We start from the raw sequence: 25,151 nt of genomic DNA, 5'->3' as shown, positions 1-25,151 counted from the left end.
AGCCATGGGCAATTCACCATCTGGCCCCATCCCTAATCAGGGTTGGGTGGGGGTGATCCAGGGCCTGACTAGCCTGGAAGAGAGGCCTTGGGCAGTAGACTGGCTGCCCCAGTCCCCATTTTGGGTGGGGGTGCTGATCAGGATCCAGGCTGGTTGGGAAGAGGGGCTGCGGGAGGTTGTGGGATGTGATCAGAGCCCTGATTGGTCTGGTTGGCCACTGCAGTGTGTGTCATAGTAACCAGTCATTCCGATCATTCTGTCATTCTGGTTGCATGGCTTTTATATATATAGATTACATACTATTTAATTATTTTCATATCAGAAAATGGTTATATGTACTTCAGAAAATGTCTAGTATTGTTAAATCAAATAGTACTTTCAAAAACAATTATAAAATATATAGGAACTATTTAGGTAATTTGAGTATTAACTAAATATTAAATATTAGAGGCCCAGTGCATGGATTAGTGCACATTGAAAATAAATTAATTAGAAGAAATATTTTTAGACCAGGGAGGGGCCATGGGGGGACTCCAGGACATGTACAGCACCTTTCGCCGAGTCCTAATTGGCCAGACCCCAGCAGCAAGCTAACCTATTGGTTGGAGCATCTGCTCCCTGGTGGTCAGTGCACATCATAGCTTCCAGTTGAAGGATTGAATGAATAGCATATTAGGCTTTTATTATATAGGATGATTGGGAAATTATTGTTAATTTAATTAACTAGGTTAATAGCATTTTGATTATAAAGTAGAATGTTCCATTATAGGACAGGCAATCTAAGTTATGTAAAGATGAAGTATTCTGATAATTTTAGTGCTTTATATCATTGTATTTACATATACAGTATATATATATATATATATATATATATATCCATGTAATGCCAAAATGTTTAAAATATGAATGATTGAGTTAGATAGAGATTATCCAGGGGTTTGTTATACTATTAATTATTCAAACTCTTCAATATATTTTACTTATTTTTTTAAAGATTTAAGGCAACACAAGGGAGAAAAACACAGAATCACTTTCTTAAATTGAAAACAAAGTGATGCATAATTCTAGTTAATCTGAAAATAAAATAATTCTATGTTAAGACATTGTTGAATTTTAATGTATCTCATTCTTTACTTTTTTGTTTTATTTGTCACTCACATACATTTAATACATTAATATAGTGCTACATGTAAATACACACTTTATATGATCAAAGGTTACTGGAAACTGCTTGATTTTGTTGTTCCACCAGTTCTCAATCAAAATCACTTCTGGTCCTAAATAAATTATTTTATAAAAAACTGATTTCTGTTACACATTTACCTCAGAATGTTGAGATGGTTTCAATAATAAATAATTTCAGGAGCTCTTATAGGGAATATATATGACCTACCCACAACAATAAAATGATTATGATTCACAGAAATAAAATATAAGGAAACTCTGCCCTGGCCTGTCTGGCTTAGTGGATTATCAACCCAAGTACCTAGAGATCACAGGTTCATTTCCTGGTCCAGGCACATGCCTGGGTTATAGCTTGATCCCCAGAAGGGAGAGTGTAGGGACAGCTGATTGGTGGTTCTCTCATTGATGCTTCTCTCTCTCTCTGTTTCATTCTCTCTCTCTTAAATTAATAAAAACATATTTTGAATAAAACAAATAAATAAATTCAAAGTAATAAAGGTAAAACACACACACACACACACACACACACACACACACACACAAATTGATTCAAAGGACCAAAAGAATATAATGCAGCCAGATTTTGTTTTATATTGGGACTAATGTAAGTTTAATGAGTTTAATGTGGATGGGAATAATTATGTTAGATACAAAAAAAATAGTACAACTGAGTTTAGGAGGAAATAAGTCTCAGTGGAATTGCTAAAATATATATTTTCAGGAATTCAAAGAGGTGACATTCTTTCTTGAAGCAATGGAATGAAATGCATATGGTTTAGCATATTAATGAATTGGCATATTCTGAAGCTAATTCAAAGTGTAAAAAGTTATAGAGGAATTGACCTTAAGAAATCACATCATTTCCAAATGCAGCGCTATTTTTGGAAGGCGTGGCAGTTTCTAGGCTCGGTGCACATCGGGACAAAGTTTCCCAGGCTTAGAGGATCAATAGTGCATTTGAAGGAAACAGAAGAGTTGGAACACAGCTGCAAGAGAGAGCACCATCCCTTCAGGTGGAGAGACTGACAGGCTTCAACAGCCCTTACAAACACTTTCCCAGGCCATCCATGGCCCTCTGTCTCACATTCATTGAACTCCAGCCACTTCACTTCTGTCTCAATCCTCCACAACAATCAAGCACAAGGAAACGACACTGTTGAAGGAAGGAGAAAACTAAAATGAAACCTTGAGTTAAGCCACAATAATCCATTCTTAAGCCCTACCTCTAAACTTGGGCTGAGATGCATGGGAACATGCATGGAAAGCGATAGACAACTTCGAAGACAATTATTATTATTTTTTCTTTCTAATTTTGAGCGGACACCTGAAGTCCCTGGATGCCTGATAATAGAGGATCACAAGGCAAATTCACAGTAGTTGCAGTCTCTGATGCTTCCTGTCGTTCACCAGTAAACCTTCCTTAAAATTAACCAGTAAGCCAAAACCGGATTGGCTCAGAGGATAGAGCGTCAGCCTGTGGACTGAAAGGTCCCAGGTTTGATTCTGGTCAAGGGCATGTGCTTTGCTTGCAGGCACATCCCCAGAAGGGGTGCAGGATGCGGCTAATCAATGATTCTCTTTCATCGATGTCTCTAACTCTCTGTCCCTCTCTCTTCCTCTCTGTAAAAAATCAATAAAATATATATATTTTTTTTTATTAAATTAACCAGTAAGGCAGTAGTGCAATAAGGACCTGGGTATTTTAATAACAAGTTCTCAAGGATATCAGGAGGTTTCTAATTTTATTGCAGATGGTCATGTAAAGGGACACTTGGCAATATCTATTAATCTTGGACATTCAGCTACCAAAAAAAAAAAAAAAAGTTATTCTCTCTCAGGGATGCTGATTGAGGCACCTGCCACATTCAGGTTTTTATTGCACAGATTTAGAACAATTTCAACTGTAAAAGTGGCTTTGTCTACAGACATGTAATATTTTCCTAACAAATAGCTCAGTTTAACTAAAGTATCATCCTCCCTTTAAGACAGTTGACTAATGCCCTGGTCCCGATTTAGAACTGCTTATTCAACTGAACCATAATGTGCACATCAGCTGCTGCTGGGGAGATGGACTCTATCTTCTCTTCATTTGGTTAAAGCATATGGTGCCTTCCTTGTTTTGAAATGAAATAGCACTGGGCATTCCTTCATTGCCCATTAGAGTCTTTGAAAACACATATATATTTCTGGCTTAGTTCAGAATTTCATAAGCAGTGGTGAAATCAGAGTTTATTATAACTGGGTATATAATAACTGCCCTATTTAAAATGTGAAATTTATACTTAAGAATTATTATGCACAGTGGCAACATATTAATACTGACTTTATTAGCTCATGGATTGCTATGTACAATGAGTTATATAAAAAGTTGATTTTGTTCCTGCTGACATTGTTTCCACCTTGCAGTAATGTGAGCTGCAGCAAATCACGTTTAACAATCTGTGGGTCTCTGAAGCTCAGCCTTTTCATTCCCATGAAACACATTTTAAAAACTGGTGCCTCTTGCAGGATAGGGATCAAATGTCAGCGTTTCAAGCCGCCTAAGAGAGTTAACCACCAAAATGGATAAATCTCAGGCTCATTTTATTAAATAGGTGACTTTGCTTGACGAATGGACATTCAGTTAAAGACTGATTTCCTCTTCAGAAAAATGATTCAAACAAGAGAATGACAAAAGAGGAGAGGGCATGCAGATTTTTTTTTTAAAGATAAAGTTATGTGAATTAAAAACAATCACAAACATTTGGAATAACTTTAATTGCTTGAACCATAGGACTATTTGGGCTTCATCTTTTTTTTTTTTTTTTTTTTTTTAAATAATAAAACTTACCTAAGATGATCACTTTACTGGGTGTACTTCATAAGAAGTTTTCCAAGCAGTTCTTCTCAATCCTTAATAGTGTCAGTGTTGATGGAATGGAAGCAAGCAGTGGCCAGTCACAGTGACATGAGGGAAAGCCCTGTTTAAACACGCCAAAGTCACATATTGAGGCAATAGAACCTTAAGGAAAGGTGGTTTTAATAAAGGATTCTTTTTATACTGGACGTATTTGTTTAGATTTATATTCTGTAGACTCTGATGACAACTCAATAATGATTGCTCCAGACCTCTATATTAATAAGATTTAATATAGTAAAGTTTCCAGAAATGTGTTTTTTGAAATATTATGAGTCAGGAAATATTCCTATGAAGCTGAATCTCATCAACAGATTTTATGAGTCTGAATTCAAAGAATTATATATAGTCTCTAAGAAAAAAAAAATGACCCCAAAGCAAGCAAATTAGTTAACTAGTTCTTATGAGTGACAGATATGTATGCTAGAATGCAATACATCTTCTATGAACCTTTTGAAGTTCACATTTTTTGGAGTTAATAGTAGAATAGAATCCATTCTGTTTGCAGATGTATTGCATTGTAATTGCCAAAGGTCTTGAGCCAAAATATTAGTTCTTTTAAAATACACTACAGATTTAGAAATTTTAAATGGGCCTCTTAGATCATTCAAAAAAAGGTGAAAAATTATATGTGGGAAATACAAAGAATTCAATATGTATGCAGCAACTTAATTTAACAATGAGGATACATTTCTCATATATTAAAATCATTTAGGATGTTTTCATAAGTACAGCTTGGTGTTAATACAGTTATTTTATGACCAGGACAGAACATTTGGAATAGACATATGTGAAAAAAATATTTCCTGTGATTTATGTGGTTATTTCACTTACTCTGAGGCAATTTATTACTTCTATATTTTAATCTCAGTGCTCTTTTCTAAATATAAGAGAATCCATCTTATATTATCTATGAACTTATTTTATTTTAAAATCTTTAATAGCAATGAAAGTAAGTTCTTCAGCAGTAAATTTTTAGAAAATATAAAACTTTTATAAGTTTTTTAAATAATTATTTTTTAAATTTGGAATTTTATAGGAAAACATAGAAATAATTCAAGTGTATTTGAATGCCTGTGTGTATGAAAAGCTTTTAATATTCAGCAACACCAACCTTATTTCCTATTTTTCTAAAAGGAATTCTATGTAAATTAACAAAAACAAATAAACTAAAAACAAAATAAATCTTCAAATAATGCATCTAACTTCCATAAAAATATTTTTATTTTTCTCATCATAATGAGATTATTTTTTCCTTTTCCTTTCAGTGCAAACTCCTCTGAAGGTAATGATCTTACTACTGACAACACTTTGAAGTTTGATCAATTATAGTTAATCATAGTTTCTTTCTTCAATACAATGATTTACTTACTGATTTAATAATGATGCATTATTATAATAATGATTCAATGTATAAGATCAAATGCCATCTAGAGATTGTGTCTAACAATAGTCAATTTATTAAAGGTATCTATGTAATCAGCTCTTTAATATTATGCAGCTATAAGTAATTTGGTTAGGGCCATTTTCCAAACTTCAATCTAAATCATCAAAATTTAGATTGTTAAAACAAAACATCTATAATTGTTAATACCTGAAATGAAAACAATAAAATGAGATATAAACATATAATGTTTCTTAATAGAGCTTGAAGTTAACATTTAAAATATAAATATTTAAAAACAGATATTATGGAAACAAACAAACACAGAGAAAAATATTGATGGTCACCAAACAGGAGAGGGCAAATGGGAGAGGGGGTTGAGGAATGGGTGAAAAAGTTGAAGGGATTAGAAAGCACAAATTGCCAGTATACAAACACAGGATTATAAAGTACAGCATAGGGAATATTGTTAATAATCCTATCTAATAAAGAGGGAATACTCAAACTGACCACCACACCCTCACAAAGAGGGCAGTGCCCACAGACAATAAGGAGGGAATATGCTAATTGACTGCCACACCCTCAAAGATAGTGACACTCATAATCACAAGATAGCGGGGTCCAGTTCCCTTAGCCCCACCCAGCTGGCAGACACATGGCACAGACGGGCCTGCCCCCAGGCTGGTCCAGCCGCTCTGCATGCCTGCCCCCAGACCCCTTAGTCCCCCAGCTGCCCAAGGCCAGCCAGAGGGGCAGGCAAGTCTCAGATGGCTGCTGCCTAGCTGCCCAAGGCCAGCCCCAGATGCAGGAAAGCCTTTGATGGCGGCTGCCCAGCCTACGCCTGATGTGCAGGCAACCAGGGCCAGCAGAGGCTTGCACTGTGGGCAGTGGCAGCAGCAGAGGTGTAATGGGGGTGTTGCCTTCCCCTGATTGTGGTTCTCCTTTCACCCCTGAGGGCTCCTGGACTGTGAGAGGGGAAAGACCATGCTGAGGGTCCACCAACTCCAGTGAATGAATTTTTATGCACCAGGCCTCTAGTATAGTAATAACTATGTATGGTGTCAGATGGGTACGATACTTATTGGGATGGTCATTTTCTAGGTATATAAATGTCTGCACACTATGTTTACATCTGAAATCTGAAACTAATCTAATATTGTATGCAAACTATAATTGGACAATAAATTATTTTTAAATAAAATATACATATTTTATTAACTATAAAAAATACTGACCTATAGAAGAGATTCTTTTGTATTAACAGCAACAAAAATCATCTCCAATGAACTTGTAATTGTCAACGTGATATCATACTGAGAACTGTGGTTGACATATTAATATTTTCTGTCTTTTAAATTTCTTTGACTCATATAAGAACATAGAAGATTTTCTGACACTATTAATGTCATTCTAATAAAGATGGTATTTCAAAAAAGTGTTATGTTTTGTCAAGGGAAATGATACATAGCAGCATCGATGGTAGCAATATAACTTCTAAGCCAGGTTTCTCTAAGGAAATGCTTCTGGAAAAGTTTTTATTATAATTGATGTGCTATGATGTTATGAACAGAATTTTCCAACTGAAAATATCTTTCATGGCTTATATCAGCCAAATCGTCTGGCTGTTTTTGACCACCCACTTAAGAAGAAAAGATCCGGGAATTATTAATTCCTCTTCTCAGAAGTCTTAAGTTAACACTCTTGTACTCCTCCACATCCTCTAAGTTTTTGTGCTCTATATAAATACGCATAGGTATATATCAATCAGTATCTTTCTACTTGCTTTCCCTTTGATCATACTCCTTATCTCATCCATTATAAACACTTTTGATAAATCATCTACCATAATTACAGTTTTAATCACATTTCTCATTTTCAAAATCTAGCATGTCTGTTATTTGAGAATTAATCAATACAATGTAGGAAAGAAAAATTATCTGATCACATCAATTGGTAAAGCAAAAACATTTTTAAAGTTCAACCCATTCAGGAAAATAAATACAGAAAAATAACAATAGAAAACAATTTTAACTTGATAAAGATACTGTATAAAACTTAGAGCCAGTATTATATTTGACATTAAAATAATTAATTATTTGTATACCCAACATTTTTTTAGAAAAAAGTGGGTTTCTACTCTTACTATTCTTGTTCAGTGTAGTGCTGGGAGTTCTAAATAGCATAATAATGCAAGAAAAGAGAATTAAATACATGGCATTTGGAGAGGAAAAAAATAAAAATTTTCCTTATGTTCACCCCCAAAAACCTGTACACATGTCTATTAGCAGTTGGTTTACCATAGCCTACAACTGTAAAGAGTAAGGTGACCAGACATCCTGATTTTTAAAAATCAGGACAGTCCTGATTTTTAACAATTTGTCCCGCGTCCCGCGTCCCGCGGCGTTTTAAAGAAAATTTTTAAAAATTTAAATTTTTTTTGAAATCAGGACTTCAAGGGACGTGGGACAAATTGTTAAAAATCGGGACTGTCCCGCCAAAAGCGGGATGTCTGGTCACCTTAGTAAAGAGCACAAATGCCCTTTAATGTCTGAATGTTTAAAACAAAAACAATAAATAAATAAACAAACAAATACATAAATAAATAAATGGGGGGGAAACAAACAAGACAAAACTGGTACAACCAAATTATGGAGAAGTACCTATAATAATAAAAGCATAGTATGCTAATTAGACTGGATGTCCTTCCAGACAACCTTCTGGAAAAAGCCAGGGCTGTAAGGGAAGCCAGGGTCCCGGGTGCCAGAGGGAAGATGGTACTGGCAGCGGGGGAAGGAAGGCCCGCTCTTGCACAAATTTTGTGCATCAGGCCTCTGGTTGAACAATAAAAATGAGGGACTATTGCCGAAACCGGTTTGGCTCAGCGGTAGAGGATCAGTCTGCAGACTGAAAGGTCCCCGGTTCGATTCCGGTCAAGGGCATGTACATTGGTTGCGGGCATATCCCCGGTAGGGGGTGTGCAGGAGACAGCTGGTCGATTTTTCTCTCTCATCGACGTTTCTAGCTCTCTATCTCTCTCCCTTCCTCTCTGTAAAAAATCAATAAAATATATTTTTTTAAAAATGAGGGACTAGTGATGAGAAAAGCCAATACCTAAAGGTTAATATTCCATATGCATGTGTATGACATCCTCCTAAATAACAATATTGTAATAGGATAGATTAGGAATGTCTGTTACATTACTATAAAATGAATTCTTAAAGAAGCAAAGGCGTTTCTTAAGCTGGGGTCACAGAGATGTGACAGAAGAGAGCTTTGAAGTGTGAGAATGACTCAACCTCCCATTGCTGGCTTGATGGCTGAGAAAAGGGGCCAGGGACCAAGAAATATGGGCAGTCTATAGAAGCCCATATTTCTATAGAGAAAAACCTTGGGCCATTAGCCAGCAACCTCAGCAGTCCTACAACATGGAACTGGATTTGACCAACAACCCAAGTAATCTTGGAAGCAGATGTTCTTCTGGATGCTTTTGAAAGGACTGAAGCCCTGTTGACACCTTGATTTTGTAAAGCACAAGCTACATTGTGCTTAGACTTCTAATCTACAGAACTGTGAGAAAATAAGTGGATGTTTTTGTTTCTCTACAAGCATAAGTAGGATGTTAAATATCCTTGCACAATTTTGACACATAAAATCTATGCCATCAGTCCTTGAATCACAGGCAATCATTCTCACACAAGGTTAGGATTCACAAGGTGGGATCAAAATGGAGTCATTAAATTTAATTTCAAATATTTCCCTGTAATTCAATAAGCATTTGATTCATCACCCTCCAAATCATTAGTTTATGCAATATGTCTCAATTGTGATACAAAAGTCATGAATTGCTAAGGTTATTGAGTGTTTTAAACAAAACTGTACTGTTCTCCAAAGCTTTCCTTATTGGTCTTCAATTGAACATCTATTTTGGTTCATACTTTTCCTAAGTGCCTTATAAACTATTCCTTAATTTGTATCTGTCTTGTCTTACAGATCAGAAAATACATAGTAAAATTTTAACAGAAACATTTATGGATTTTGAACCATATTTTCATATTGCTAATAATTTGGAAATGCAATTTTAGCATGAACACTTTTAAACTCCATTTTGCTTGTCTACCTGCTATAATTGGATTTGCTAGCTTCAAATCAAATGCCAATGTCAACATCATTTTGATGTGCAATCAATGTATAAAATAATATGGTGGCCAGTTTCTGTTTCTTTTATAATATTTACTTTCTTAAATTTGCCATGTACTTTTTTACTATGAGAGAAAAACTAAATTACTATTTTGGAGAACTGAAAGGTATAGTTACCTTTAATTTGCTGCCTATAATATAAATCAGAGGTTAATCACATAATATAAAAATTAATTTATAAGGACATTTCTTTTATATTCAGTTTTCTGTCCAAATTAGACAAATATGACAAGAATTTAAAAATAAGCATAAATGAGTTTTTCTTACACTGAAAATTTTTTATGAATTAATTTATTTTGTAGTGTGATTTACATTGAAGGGAGGGCTAACAAATAAAGTTGAATAGCCCTAGCTGGTTTGGCTCAGCTGATAGAGCACTGGCCTTGGACTGAAGGTCCCCAGGTTCAATTCTGGTCAAGAGCACATGCTCAGGTTGAGGACTCCATCCCCAGAAGAGGGCGGGCAGGAGGCAGCCAATCAATGATTCTCTCTCATCATTGATGTTTCTATCTCCTTCTATCTTCCTCTTTAAATCAATAATATGTAAAATCAATACATATATTTTAAAGTTCAACAGACAGAAAGTCTATGAAAAATAATATAAACATGAAAAGACCAAGCATATTTAGATACTCTTTATCATGATATATTGAATATATGCTTTTCTTTATGTTTTGCCTTTTTAACCAGTTAATTCCCCCTTACTTTAGAGAGGTATCTATAGAGGGAGCATCAAACACAAGAAATGTTTCCAAGTAAAATTTTTTTAAAAAAAATTAGAATGACTCTCATATAAACAAATATTAAGACTGTATCAAAATTTGTTTAACCTACTAATGAAGGTATCAGCAGGATGTTAAATCCAGTTGAAAAAACAATCTGAGGGACTAAAAAAAAAAAAAAGTGTTATCACTGAAAGAAAAAAAATGTGGAAATAAGATTACCAGATTAAAAACAAAACTAGTTAATATACCACAATAAAACAATATACGTTGTCATTATCTATCTTCCCATATATAAATGCATGTTCAAAATCTACAAATTTAGTAAATAGGCAATGTTACATGGTGTATCAGCAAAAATCAAACAAAAGCTCATTCTCTTAGAGAATTAAACATATCCAGGCTATGCCCATTTTGGTACCAATCAACTGTGACACTGAAATACCATAAAGTTAACTTTTGCTTTATTTCCAATCATTGCTTATTTTTGTCTTGACCTTGGGATATAATACTTAATTGATTTCTTTGACCTGGAGAGGTTGCCTCTGGGCCCTAAGGAAGATATATTTTTAATTCCAGTTATTCAGTCTGAGAATTTGTTGATTATGAAATTAATTTGGTATGTCAAGATCATTATCATGGACAGTAACATCAGGAACACGCTGAATAAGATGTCTCTTGTCATATCCCCCACCACCAACAACAACAATTTGGCATCCATTCATGGACAGAAAGTGCCTTTGTGGGAGCTGTGAGATCCTGCGCCATACATCAAGGGACCTGGAGGAGTTTGGCCCACCTTGGATGTTATGTAGGCACACAGCCTCTGTCCCAGCTGTGGACCCTCAGTTCCCTGTGAACTGGCTCCAGCCTCTCTTGGCCCTAGTCCGGGATCCCCTGAGAACACTGTCTTAGGCAATTATTCACAGACAAGCGAGCCTTTGTAGAAGTCTAGGTTTCCAGCAGAGAAGTTACAGTACATCATTGGACCAAAGGCAAGCAAATAAACAAGTTTGGATCATCAGAAAGAGTAAGAGGAACAATTTGACGTTTTGTCTGTCACTTCCCCTGCAAGTTGGAAGAACAGTTCAGTACCATGCAAGAACTTCTCAGACAAAGATTTGTCCGTGGGGAAAAGTGAGTGTGTGAGTGGGTGCCCAGCTTTCCCACCAGTGTGGGATGCAGACTAAGAAGCTTGTTTCTCTATTCCCTCATCTAGAGTGCTGACTTATTAATGGGATTTGGATCCTATCTTGTTTCAAACTCCACCAAAACCTTGCTCATGAGCTTCTTGGGATGCCTTCCCACCATGGGTCTCCCCAAACAGAACCATGGGCAACCCGGTGCACTGCCCCTCACCAACATGCCACTCCCTTACCCCTCATAAACACTCTGGGGCAAGGTCTCTGTGTGAGCTACTGACAGGGGGGAACAGGCCTTGGTGGATGGCTAGTGAGCACCCATAGAAAGCCACATTGAATCTGGGGGCCAAGAGAGCACAAACTTGAGTTTTAACTTACCCAGGTGAAAGCAAAAGGGAGTCTGTTAGCATGTGGCCTGGTGTATTGCAGGATTCAGAGCTGGCAGTACAAACTGAACCATTCTGCCACAGAAGGAGCAAAAACATGGAGCAGACATAAAGACAGAAGGTCTGAGAAAACCTGGGATCACTAGGAAGGCTGGTCGGTGAGATGTGTTTGTTTCCCAAAAGTAGTTATTAAAGTCTGAAAGAGCCGACTCCCCCTGCAAATGCAAAGACAGCAATGCGAGACTTCAAATAGCATGAAAAATCAAGAAAACATGACATCACCAAAGGATTACAATAACCTTCCCATAACTGACCCTAAAGACATGGAGATCTGCAGTTACCTACCCAATAAAGAAATTGACTGATTTATTTGTCTCATGTAAAGTTCGTTTCGCATTTCCTCCATTAATGTCTTCTTTTGTGTGTAACTGATTCTTGTAGCATTTCTTTTTTATTTTGTTCTCATTTCCTTTTGGATATATATATATATATATATATATATATATATATATATAATAATACATCTTAGAGAATGCAAATGTGATTCTAGTTATACAACAAGTACTAAAAACTTTATAATCTTCTAACAATAATTTAAATTTCTTCAGCTTCAATTAAAGAAATTGAAAAAGAAAATTTCAATTGTTGGAAGAAATGCATAAGAAAATGTCTGTGGAGTGTCTTTCATAGTGCCTGATATACAGTAGGTGCTCAATTTATGTCCTCCCTTTGTCCATCTATATGTAATAGTAAGCCTAATCTATAATAATAAAATCATAAGGTGCTAATTAGACCGGATAGTCAAAAGACCTTACGGGCATCCTTCTGGAAGATCTGGGCTGTGAGGGCCAAGCCCCTTGCATGAATTTCATGCATTGGCCCTCTAGTTTTATTATAATAAGATATGATAGAACATATAAATGAATATTGCTATGTACAGATTCTTTAATTTTGAGACACCTCAAATTATGTTGTTTTATAAACCAAAATATTTTGAAATCTTCCTTATCTACAAATCTATTCTGTTTTTTTTTTTTAATTCTTGCCTGAGGATATGTTTTTATGAATTTTTAGAGAGAAAGAAAGGGAGGAATCAAGAGAAGGATAAAGGGAGTGGGGAGAGAATGAGAGATAAAGAGCGAGAGAACAGTTGCCTCCACTATGTGTCCCCACTAGGGATCAAACCCTCAACCTAGGTACTAGTATGTGCCCTGACCAGGAATCAAACTTGCAACCTTTTTGTGTGCTAGGATGACTGTCCAACCAACTGAGCCACCTGGCCAAGGCTCTAAATCTATGTAAATAGGTAAAATTGAGAGAGAGAGAGAGAGAGAGAGAGAGAGAGAGAGAGAGAGCAAGAAATACTAGTAAATATGGAGAGATGAAGGGAAGGAGGGAGAAAAATATAATTTGTAATCAATAGTTTATTCTTTATTCTTTCAAGGTTGTAAGTCATTAGGTCAAAGACCATGATATAAACTTCATATTTCCTGATACATTAAACATCACACTTAAGAAATATCTGATGAATGGAATAATAAGTAAATAGCCCAAATAGTTTAATCTAAAATATTTAATTTAATTGAGCTTTTGAGATATTAGATTAAAACAAGCATAATTAGTATTTGATCATTTGGAATTTATTACCTTATATTTATTGATTTGCTGATCAGTGATATCCATGATAATTTTTAGCCAATAAAAATATTGTCCTTCCAAATAATCATGTGAGAATTAAAATTTAAAAGTGTAGTTACCCAAAGATAGTTTCTTCATGATGTAACAAAACCTAATAATATGTTTTGTAAGCCTCAGTTAGAATAGGAAAATAAAACAGGGATTACGACCCCTAGTCATGGTCGATGATTGAACATTCACACCCCATGAAGCTCAGTAAATGTCTTTCAATTATGGTTTTGCTGTTAATGAAAGAATAAAGAGAATTGTCAGGCTGTACTAGAAAGGAGATCTTGGCCTCTACACTGCTTGTCTGTGGGTCAGGCCCTTCTGAAGCTCTCATTGTGTTCAGTGCTTTTATGTATTCCTCTGAAGTAGGGAAAACTATTCATCCTGCTCAGCTATCTCTTTATTCGCTATTAAAAACCACTCTTGTTCACAGAGGTGAGTTCAGCCCCAAACCACTGGAAAACTGAACACAAAGTTAACTTACTCATCTTCATCTCTCAATATTTGTCTGCCCTCTAAGAGAGATTGATTTTGCTTTCATTATAATAAACTTTGGTATTCATATGGGGGAAAAGGAAAATAATAAATATAAGGCACAGAGGAAAACTACAAAGATAAAAGATTATAAATGTCTTCACTAAAAATAGAACCAGCAGGCTTATGGATAAGAATTAAACTATTAATTCAGACATATTTGATTTGAATCGCAGCTCCAAGCATTTTAGCCAGTTATTAACTTCTATGCCTCACTTTCTCAATCTATCACTTGGGGGAAATAAAAGTATATTATTTTTAAAGATATTGTGTCCACTGAGATAGCACTAGGAAAGTGCTTGACATGGTAGCTGCCTCAGAGTAAGTAAATGACATATTTTAAAAAGCCACAGCACTGCTCTCAATCAGACATTCTAAGTGGTAATCCCCTAGCATGCCTCCTTGTTTCCCATCTTAGACAGCACTCTCACCAGATTCTCTGCCCTTCTTATCACATTCTCCACTTCTTACAGAGCAGCCCACTTGAAGAAATAACAGACATATAAATGGTGTTATTAAGAGAGCAACTTAGAACTCTGGACGGATGCATTCTGAGAGCTTTTTCTCCACATATACTTCGTCTTGTTTTAAATCACACCGTTTCTTTTATGCAGCAATAGGCTACATTTGTAAACATCATGTTATACATAAATGCAAGCTTCACTGAGAATGAAAAGCCTGCATATGTGGTACAGTGAAAAGATAAATGGAATCCGTGTAGAAGAAGCATATATTAAACACTTCAAACTAAGGGTTTCATGAAGGTGAACTATTTTTAATAATAATTTCACTGAGACAACAGATATAAACCTGGTCTTATTAGACAGAACTATTAACCTGTTAACCGAGCGGGACGTATTAATACGTCAAACGTAAACAATATCAGGTACGGGTAGGACATATGAATACGTCCTTGAAATATATGTTGCGCCCTGAAACGGGCGGGATGTATATTTCTGAACAACAAAGGTATTAGTCATCCACACATGTCTCCACATGAATTTAAGACATGGAGGGAATCAGCATAATTTCGCTAGTGAGAGTGGTGGACGTGTTCAACAAGAATTGTTTTGGAGTTAACACATGACTTACTGAATAAAGGGTATAGGATTTACTTAGATAATTTCTATATGTCAATTCATTTGGCTGAACTCTTGTGTCAAAACAATACAGACATTGTTGGAACAATGTCTGAGTCGGAATCCCAAGTGAAATAAAAACAAAAAAATTACAGAAAAATTAACATATATAAGAATCAAAGACAAACTTATGGTTTTAAAATGGAAGGATAAAAAAGACATATTGATGCTCAGTTCTATTCAAAATGACAAAAAGACTGATTGAAAAGAGAGGAAGAAGGCAAGAAAAACCGAATGTTGTCCTGGATTATAACAAGAATATGGGTGGCGTAGATTTGAAAGATGGAGTTATGGGGCCTACACGGCTGCCCATAATAGGGTAAAAAAATTTTATAAAAAAATTTTTCTATGATTAATTGATATGTGCTGCTTCAATGCATATATTATATACAAAAAAGATAAAGGTCATTTGGGTCGATTTCATTTTTTGATAGAGTGTGTAGAGAAATTGGTAGATAACAACATAGTGAAAACCCACCCAAAGACATCAACAAGCAGCTCTACATCTAAACCATCATACTTAGTTGAAAGGCATTTTCCAGAACAAATGAAAAGCGATAGAGGAAAAACAAAATCCAGGAAATGCCGAGTTTGCTACAAAAAAGGTGTTAGGAAAGAATCTACATACTGGTGTCCAAATTGTAAGATAGCACTATGTATCAACAATTGTTTTAAAATATATCACAGGGAAGTTGAGTTTTGAATTTTTACATCTATATGTTAGTTTTTTAAACTCAATATTTCTATTTTATTTGTGTGCTTTTGTTTATTGTTCTGTAATTGTTAACTTTTTTATATTTTTTATTCTGTATAGAAATAAAAATATATATTTTTTTGTAATCTTTATAGTTATAAAAGTTATAATTTTTTTAATTCGATGTTTCCATTTTTTGTTGGTATTCTTTTCTACTTGTTTGTAATTTTGTATTTTCCTTTCTGTTTTATATATAAATAAATGAAAAAATATATATTTCATAGTCTTTTCATTTATTTAAGTATAAATAAAAAATAATAATAATATGAAATTACATCCTCCGGGTGTGATGTACTGACACGTCCTAGTGAAAGAATACGTGCCCGTTATATGTTGCATAATTATAAAGGGAATTCCCCGGTTAACAGGTTAATGAGTAAGGACTGTCCCAGACAGCCAGAACACATGACCACCTTATGCATAAAGCAAGGGGACATGGGTTTTAGGTGATGTTCGCATTGCCCATGAATCTTGACTAAGTTATGACATATTTCTAGACCTCAGAACTCATTAATTAAAAAAGGAAAAACAGAGGAATGACTTGGAAATCCATAAGGACCTTTCTCTCTAATCTTCTATGATAGAAGGTACATGTGATTATTTTACTGAAGAAGACTTACAACCTAAATTGCTAACAACAAAACCAAAGAGATTGGGTACATCCTCTAGAATGCTCTGAAAACATAAATAATAAACAACAGAGAAACTGGAATGCAGAGAAAAGGAACTGAGTTGAAGATGAAAATGAGGATGAGAGTGAAGGCATCTTAAGCTTGTGGTTGAGCAGCAGGGAGGAAGGAAGCTCTTGGAGAGCTGTTGGAAGAATTCCCACTCCCGCTGAGAAGTGGCAGTGGTAGCAGGAGTCAGGTGAGAGAACCTCAGAGGGAGAAGAATGCCAAAAGATACCCTCTTGCCTGTTCATCTCTTGCTTTCCAATTAATTACCCAAAACCCTCCTTCTGTCACATTGGAGGGAGGTATAGGTGAGCAGATGGAGCGGCCGGAGGGTTGTTTCTATCTATGTTCTAATCTACAGTCATGTTTTACATTTGTTAATTGATAGTGACCAATGGAAGCTCTGTTTTTTAAGCAAAAAAAGTGATATATAGATGTAAATATGTGTCTATTTATAGAAGTGTCTGGGTGTATACTTTTTATATAATCTTATTCTTCAGGTCTCAAATATTTTCCCAGAGAGAAACTTAGTGAATATTTATTCTAATTATGGCTCTCCACATTAATTTCTGTCCTCTCTCTTCAAAGAACCTATCAAAGTCTGCTATCTGTTTAGTACATATAGTAAATATGCAATAAATATTGGTTGCGTAAGTGAATAAAAGGAATAAATATGAGTTAAATAAATAAATATTTGTTGTGAAACTAATAAAGGTTTCTAGAAACAATAGAATTCTAATAAAATCGAATTGTGAGCAGCAACCATGTGATGGAGAAGAGGATGTATATGAAAAGGAAATTTATACTGAATTTTTGTATGTCACTCATTAGGGAGTAGTGAGTGGGGGAAAAAAAAGAAAAGAAAGCAATTACATTAATCTTACTATTAAAAGTCTCAAGAAATAGTTTGCCAGAGCTAGGTATCAGATAGGGCCAAAATGTGTGGAATGCAGGCCCTATAACAGTAATTAATGTGAATATTCCTCTTTTAAAAGCTTCGGAGTTGACCTAGTTGCAGCTATCTTACTGCAATGGCCAGGAAAAAAGTTATAATTGTACCAAAGAAACTTGTAAAAATGTTAGAAATTGAAAGCAGAAATCATTAAGTTTTTGGTAATGAATGAAATGATTAAAGAACAAAGAGTGCTCTAGCTGGTTTGACTCAGTGGATAGAGCATCAGCCTGGGGAATGAAGAGTCCCCAGTTTGATTCTAGTCAAGGGCACATGCCAGGGTTGTGGGCTTGATCCCCAGTGTGGGGCATGTAGGAGACAGCCGATCAATGGTTCTCTCTCATCATTGATGTTTCTCTTTCTCTCTCCCGCTCCCTTCCTCTCTGAAATCAATAATAATAATAATAATAATAATAATAATAATAATAATAAAAGAAAAAAGAGAGAAGTCAGAATGTACAAGACCATCGGCAATTCCTTTGTTTGGGGGTAGAGATGGAATCTCTGTTACTTGTGAAGAACACAGATAGGAATTGGTCAAGGATTCTGATGAATTACACAGGCTAATGGAGATTTTTTTTTTTATTCTAGGAAAAAGTTGGCAAATACATTGAGACAAAGAAAACAGATTTATCTTAAGCTGTGATGGAGATGCATGGTCAGTTTAAGTAGGGGCAATGGAACTACATTCTAAGTGCTCATTTGAATTAAATTTGCCTGAAAGCCCAATGGAATGAGCATGTAGAGTAGGAGAGACAGCATAGCTTAGCTGTACTCCGCATGTTTCGTACATATTAAACACATAGCCATATACTGAGAATTTTTAACATCAAAGTCAGTTTTAAACTGTTAAATAGTTGTTTCTCTGGATATATTGGGTCATATTACAGTTACTTGTGTTTTAAGGTTGGCTCCTCTGATATTAGGTAGTTTACGACTAGAAAAATTGAATCTTTTTTTTTTTTTTCCTAAGTGATGGCATAATTTGATGTTTGCCATCCTAGCATCCCCCACATACATTTATCTTTAGAGCTTGCCTTTCAAATAATTTCTGTGACATTTTTAGCAATTGCTCCACTGACCTGGTTGGAAATCTCATATGTACCCTTTTCTGTTTCATAGGAACATTTCATTTTGGAACAGAGAGGTCAGGGTTATAGTGGGAAAGCTCTAAAGAGAGTGAAAATTGAGTTGTAGATTTCCCCCGAGAAGAAAAAAGCAAGCAGAACAAACAAAACAAAAGAAACAACAACAACAAAAGAAAGACATGCTGGGTTCAATTGTTTTAAAAATACAAGTGAAGTGGCTGCTGTAGCAGAACTGGCAGTACAGGTGTGTATTTGCCTGCTTTTTCGGTCTGGTATGTCACAGGGGTGGAAAATGGTAGATGTTTTAAATTACAAGTTTTATACTTTTCCCTTTATCTCATACTCCATAAAAAATACACAACAACAAAAACAACACAAAAAAGCAAACAACAAAAAAACACAAACAAATAAACAACAAACAAACAAACAAAACCTTCCTCCCCTTTGATGTGCTTTGTATTCAAAGTGTGTGCTTCCATTCAAATGGGCAGCTGCTTTATTTTCTAGGGAAAATGATGTTACTGGAGGGCACTCATTCTGTGTGACGCCCCCCAGGTGCCTGTTTCCAGGGCTGGTGCACACACTTGGTTTTGGTTAGCACAGCGGGAGTTTAGCAGGAGGTCATTGCCACACTAGCTCTGCACACCGCTCTAACACAATCCTGCTCGCCACCACTGGGTCTCTACATGCGTTGGATCGCTCTGACCCTGATGACAGGAGAAGTTGTGAACAGATATGAGGGAACAGGTTTGTATGAGAGAATGCCTGGGAGCCAGCTGGCCCTGGGTTTGCTCATCACGACAGGGTTAGGGACCTTGTATGGTCTTAATAAGTAGACTCAACCAGCTTCATATGTATTTTGGCACTAATCTGTGGCCTATGGCCCCATTTCCTGGGGTTTAGTGCAATATTAATAAAAAGGGCTATCCAGATCAGGCAGAGATCAATGAGGCATTATAAAACAGTTTTAATTTTTGCCAAAAAAAAAAAAAAAAAGGAAAAGGAAATAAGGTCACTGCCTTTTGTAACATTGACTTGAATATCTGCACAACTAGTTTAGATTGAGATTTGCTTGATTTTATATTGCTATTTGTTTATGCTTACTACCTTAGGAATGCATTTTGTTTCTTAGAAGTATAAAGTTGAATATAGTGCATGCCTGCAGTAAATCTAGATTTAGCCCTTGGCTTCGAAACACACTGAATTCATTACATCTGTTTGTGTAGCCTCTCTTAATCTGTTGTGACAACAATTTAGACTCTGATTTAAATTAAGGAAAATTGAAAAATAATTAGAAATGTTTTCCTTTCCTTTTTTCCCCCTTTCCTTCTCCAAACTAACTTTCATGAGATAATCTGGATATAAATTTGACTATTTGAAGAATGTACTCTTCCTTTCATTAAGGATTACCTTTGGGAAAACTGAATTAAACAACATTGTATTAAGTTTACTATCTGAGTATAATAAAATATCTACTAAAATAAATAAAAACAATATTTGTTTTTATCAGAACTTTTTTCACTAGTGTTCCCAATTGTGATATTTACTGGTTTGTCTGTATTTTGAAGTGGAGTTGGAGTAAGATGCATCATAGTAAATAACTTTGTGTAATACAGTGTGATATCAACAAAAGCCATGGAGGCAAGTTGTTCCCCCTTATATAAAATGTAAATTTTTCTTGAGTTTTCTACTTCAAAATTTATTTATTTTCTACTATAAATGTATTTAACACACTTTAAATGTGTTATTAAATGTTCTATCTAATTAAGATTTAAAAATGAAACTAGTAATATAGGTCACGCTATAGGAACAAGTACTGGAGCCCCATTGCCCAAAATGTTTCACATATCCCACCCCCAACCTCCTATCCCCTTCACTCTCTGCCCAGTCCCCTCCCTTAACCACCACCCCACAGTGTCAGCTCTGCCTGAGGAAGCCTGGGCAGGAAAGCAGCCTTTAATAGTGACCTGGATGAACGCTTAATTAAGGAGTCAAGTTTTGGAAACAAGTGTTCATCCTTTTCTTTGAGACCCATTCACAGCATCTTCCAGACATGCAAGGAATATTTTGCCAGCAATCCAATTGAGAAGAGCTTTTTTGGGTAAAATAGGAATTTTGGGGGGTGAAATAGGCAGGTTTAGGAAACTTTAAAAATTAAAGCATCCATGGAAAAAACACAGGGCTACAGAATTGCAATAGCGTACATTTCCATAAGACAGGGGAGCAGGGAGTGGCAGAAGTTACATTTCCATATGATAAGAGAGCTGGGAATAGCAAAATGTCTATATTTACAGAATAAAGAAAGAGGAAAAAGGCCCTAAGGGAATAGGAAAACAATGAGAGAGGAGGGGAGGAGGGCCTCACAAGTCCCTGGTGAGGTTTGACCTTGAGCTCAAGAGTTGCTATAGTGACAAAATCAAAGGGGAATAGGGACCAACCAATCAGAGGGGATATTGAGGCCTTTATAAACTGTGAAAAAAGGGACTCCATGAGATCCTTTCTCCTCCCCACATGGGAGTCTATGCTGTGAGATTCTTTCCCTCTCCCCACGTGGGAGTCTGTACTTGTTTGCTATACCACCTTCCATCCTTGGATTCATTCTTTGACTCCACCAGACAAAGAGCCTGGAACATGCCATCCTGCTCAGGGGAACACCATGCATTCCACACCAAAATCTCCTTTATGAAAATTGTCCTTGGGACACACCAAATGGATGAACAAATTCACTCAGGGCAAAAAATATTTAATTCCATGAAAGGGAGGCTTAGTTTGGTATCTGAAGGAAGCAAGGAAGAATAATTTGGAGATTTCAGCTCAGGCAGTGGGAAAATCAAAATCAAAATGATGAACGATGAAGGAGAAGCAATCTGGACTCTTTACACACGCAAGCTCCTGGCATTTTCTAAAAAACTAGAGTCAAATACCAACCTTCTGAAATCCTTTTAACTTGCTCTTGGTATTAAGTGATATAGTACCCCTTGGCCCAGAGCAGGGGCAGTAAATATTAATGAATATTATTCCAAGAAAGCTGAAGCTTTGAAAAGCAGGGCACACACATGCACAAATGCACATACACAAATAAAATCGCTAAATTCAAGGAAAAATAAAACACAGTTTTTATTACCATAATATTGTTCACAATAAAATGTTAAAATCTATATATTGAACTTTCACATTAAACAAAAATAATTTTCTTAGAATGAAATGCAATAGTACTTCAGACACCTATAAATGATAATGTGTAACAGCTGACAGTAATAAGTAATAGACAAAAAATAAGTCCATTTATTCCAAATACAAGGGAGATTATGTACCATAGATGGGGAGGGGAATAAAACTAGCCATAGGGCTCCTGAATAGTCTACACTGGAGTTTATTTACCATAAATGTCTGTTTCAAAACCATTATGTAACAGAGAAAAACCAATGATGTAACGGAACAGGTCTCTACTAATGAAAGTTACAAAATCATATAAAGAGCTACCCACTCCACACTAATTATTTAATATTAATATGTCAGCAATTATTTAATTATTATACAGCAATCTGCACATGGCAGAAATATTAGTCTCTCAAATATGTTAAAATGGACCATTATTTTCATTGTGTAGATGGGTCTAATTTACAAAATACATCATTTTCCCATAAAGAATTGTAAGCACAAATAGGTGGGTACAAGAAAAAGCAAAGGCAACAATAAACAAGGGTTTGTATCCCAAATTAGGAAAGTTCAGAGTGAAGCAGAGTGAAACCCAGAGCTTCACATGGAAACAGATTTGGAAAGCTCTTTTAAAGAAAATTAGTGAAGATGATAGCAGAACACGAAGTTCCTGGAGTTCATCTGTTTAATTAACTTGTCTTAATTTAGAATGTATGTGCACACCAGAAGGTGAAATGCATTCCTGAAATATAAACACATTAAGACTTCATTGAATTTTATTCCTGGCTTCCTGAACCAAAAGATAAATGCAATTTTGCCTGTAATAAGAGGCTTAGTAGAAAAATGATTATCGTCTTTATTAAAAGGCTATCCTTTCCTCTGCTATCTTTCAAGACTTACACATTTTAAGTACTCAAGAATAAGAGGGATATGAATATTTATATAAAAATGAAGTCATTTGAAAAATAAGTGGAGGAATGCATTTTTACTTCAATTTCACTCTTCTCATTTTCATTTGGACTCTTATAAGAGGAATTAGTTTTATTTTAAAACTAGAGGCCTGGTGCATGAATTTATGCATTGGTGGGGTCTGGCTGGCCCTCCCCGATAGGGGCCAATTGGGCTGGCCAGCCGGTCGGGAGGGAGGGGATGTGGGAGGTTGGCTGGCTGGCCTGGCCCTTGGTCGAATTCCAGGTTGAACACCTTGTCGAGGGGATAATTTGCATATTAGCCTTTTATTATATAGGATTACTTCAGGAATTTTGTCATTTTTTACTATTAGATAAACTGTTTTATTTAGTGATAGTCATTGTGCATAAGGCACCTTTTTACAGAAAATAATCAACATGTTAATATCAATTGCAACACATGTGGAACTGAGCATGCCCAAAGAAACCTAGGATAAAACTACCTTTTTGTCCCACATAAACATGAATGCTATACAATAAAAGGCTGATATGCAAATTGACCAAATAACTGGTTGCTATGATGTGCACTGACCACCAGGGGGGATATGCTTAATGCAGGAGCTTGCCCCTGGTGTCAGGAGCTGGGCATCAGCAGTGGGTGTGAGCGATGCTACAGTGCAGGCAGCAGGTGGGAGTGGGGCTGTCACCAGCAGTGGGTACTAGAGGCTGCTGCTGGCACCAATCACCCATCAGGAGAAGGGGAAGGTGGCGAAGCCCTGAGGGGCGATTGGTGTTGGCAGCTGGCAGCTGCTGCTTGCACCCACTGAGGGCGCTGAGTGATTGGGACCAGGGAACACCCAGCAGGACTGCAGCATGCAGGAACAAAGAATTTTCAGTAACCACCAGAGACTAATCTGATGGCAGCGACCAGCGTCCTGCCTTGGTCAGGCGCCCCTGCTTACCTGCTCCACCATTTCAACATGGCCAATGCCCACCATGTTCCATGCTCTGCCACCTTCTGTCAACACCCGCCAAGTTCTGCTCATGCCTCCTGGTGATCAGTGCAGGTTATAGCTACCAGTTGTTAGGTTGTTCAGTTGTTCTGCCGTTCAGTATATATATATATATATATATATATATATATATATATATATATATATATATATATATAGAGAGAGAGAGAGAGAGAGAGAGAGAGAGAGAGAGAGAGAGAGAGAAATAATTGGAATTACTGTTCAATGATATCTCATTTAAAACAAAATGTCTTTCTTGAATTAAAAATCAAAAAACAGCCCTAGCTGGTTTGGCTGAATGGATAGAGCTTCTGCCTGCAGACTGAAAGGTCCCAGGTTCAATTCTGATGAAGGGCACTTGCCTGGATTGCAGGCTTGATCCCCAGTAGGGAGAATGCATGTTGCAGCCAGTCAATGATTCTCTCTCATTACTGATGTTTCTATCTCTCTACCTCACCCTTCCTCTCTGAAATCAATAAAACTACTTTTAAAAAACAAACCTCATAAAACAATTGTTCTGAGAATTTTCAAGACATTAGCTTTGGGTCTGAATCAGCACACCTGTAATTAGGCACGGTTAGTCACTGTCCCTAATAGGGTAGGAAGTACCCCTCCACACCATTGGGAAAGGGTCACAAGGATCCCAGTCTTCCCAGGGAACGATTTTCAGCACCTATCCCATCTACAATTCCTTGATGGTGATTCCATAGTTAGTTTGCTTAAAACAGAACTCAATGTCCTCATTCAATTTCCTTCAACACGAGGAAGCTCCCAGAGAGAAGAATCTTTTTTGTTTTTTCATATGCTCTGTTATTACCAACATGGATTTAGCTCAGATGTTCTCTTGCTTGGTCCAGACTTCCTCTCATCTGAACTCCATTTTTCTTTATGTGGATCTATGTGTAATATCAATGAGTAAAATATCAATGATATTTTCTCCCAGGAACTTAGAAATCCATAGGGGACAAGATCACATGCTTATCAGGAATTTTATGTTATTACCCTTTTCTAACTCTAAGCTTTCTGTCATTACACATCATATTAAGTTATTTGTATTTAAAAAAAAAAAAAGTCACCAATTTTGATGTTCACACATGTTCCCAGAATTTAAATGAATTATTTTAGCTTTCTCATCAGGTTTATATGGGAGCATCAGATTGTCTGCAGGTCCCATCATTCTGTCTCCCCCTTTTCCTGGGGTGGCAGGGAGCATGAAGCAGCCAACTTATGCCAAATAGGCGCATCCACTGCTTTGTAGCTTGTGCAGTGAATGGAGCCACTTGATCAGACTGAAATCTTGCTAGATATTTAAACACATGGCAAAGGGTGTTT

Source organism: Pipistrellus hanaki, assembly GCF_964339955.1.
Source record: "Pipistrellus hanaki genome assembly, chromosome: 3".
In the NCBI taxonomy this organism is placed as follows: Eukaryota; Metazoa; Chordata; class Mammalia; order Chiroptera; family Vespertilionidae; genus Pipistrellus; species Pipistrellus hanaki.
The sequence above is the reverse complement of the archived record's forward strand: the minus strand, read 5'-3'. Positions refer to the sequence as shown.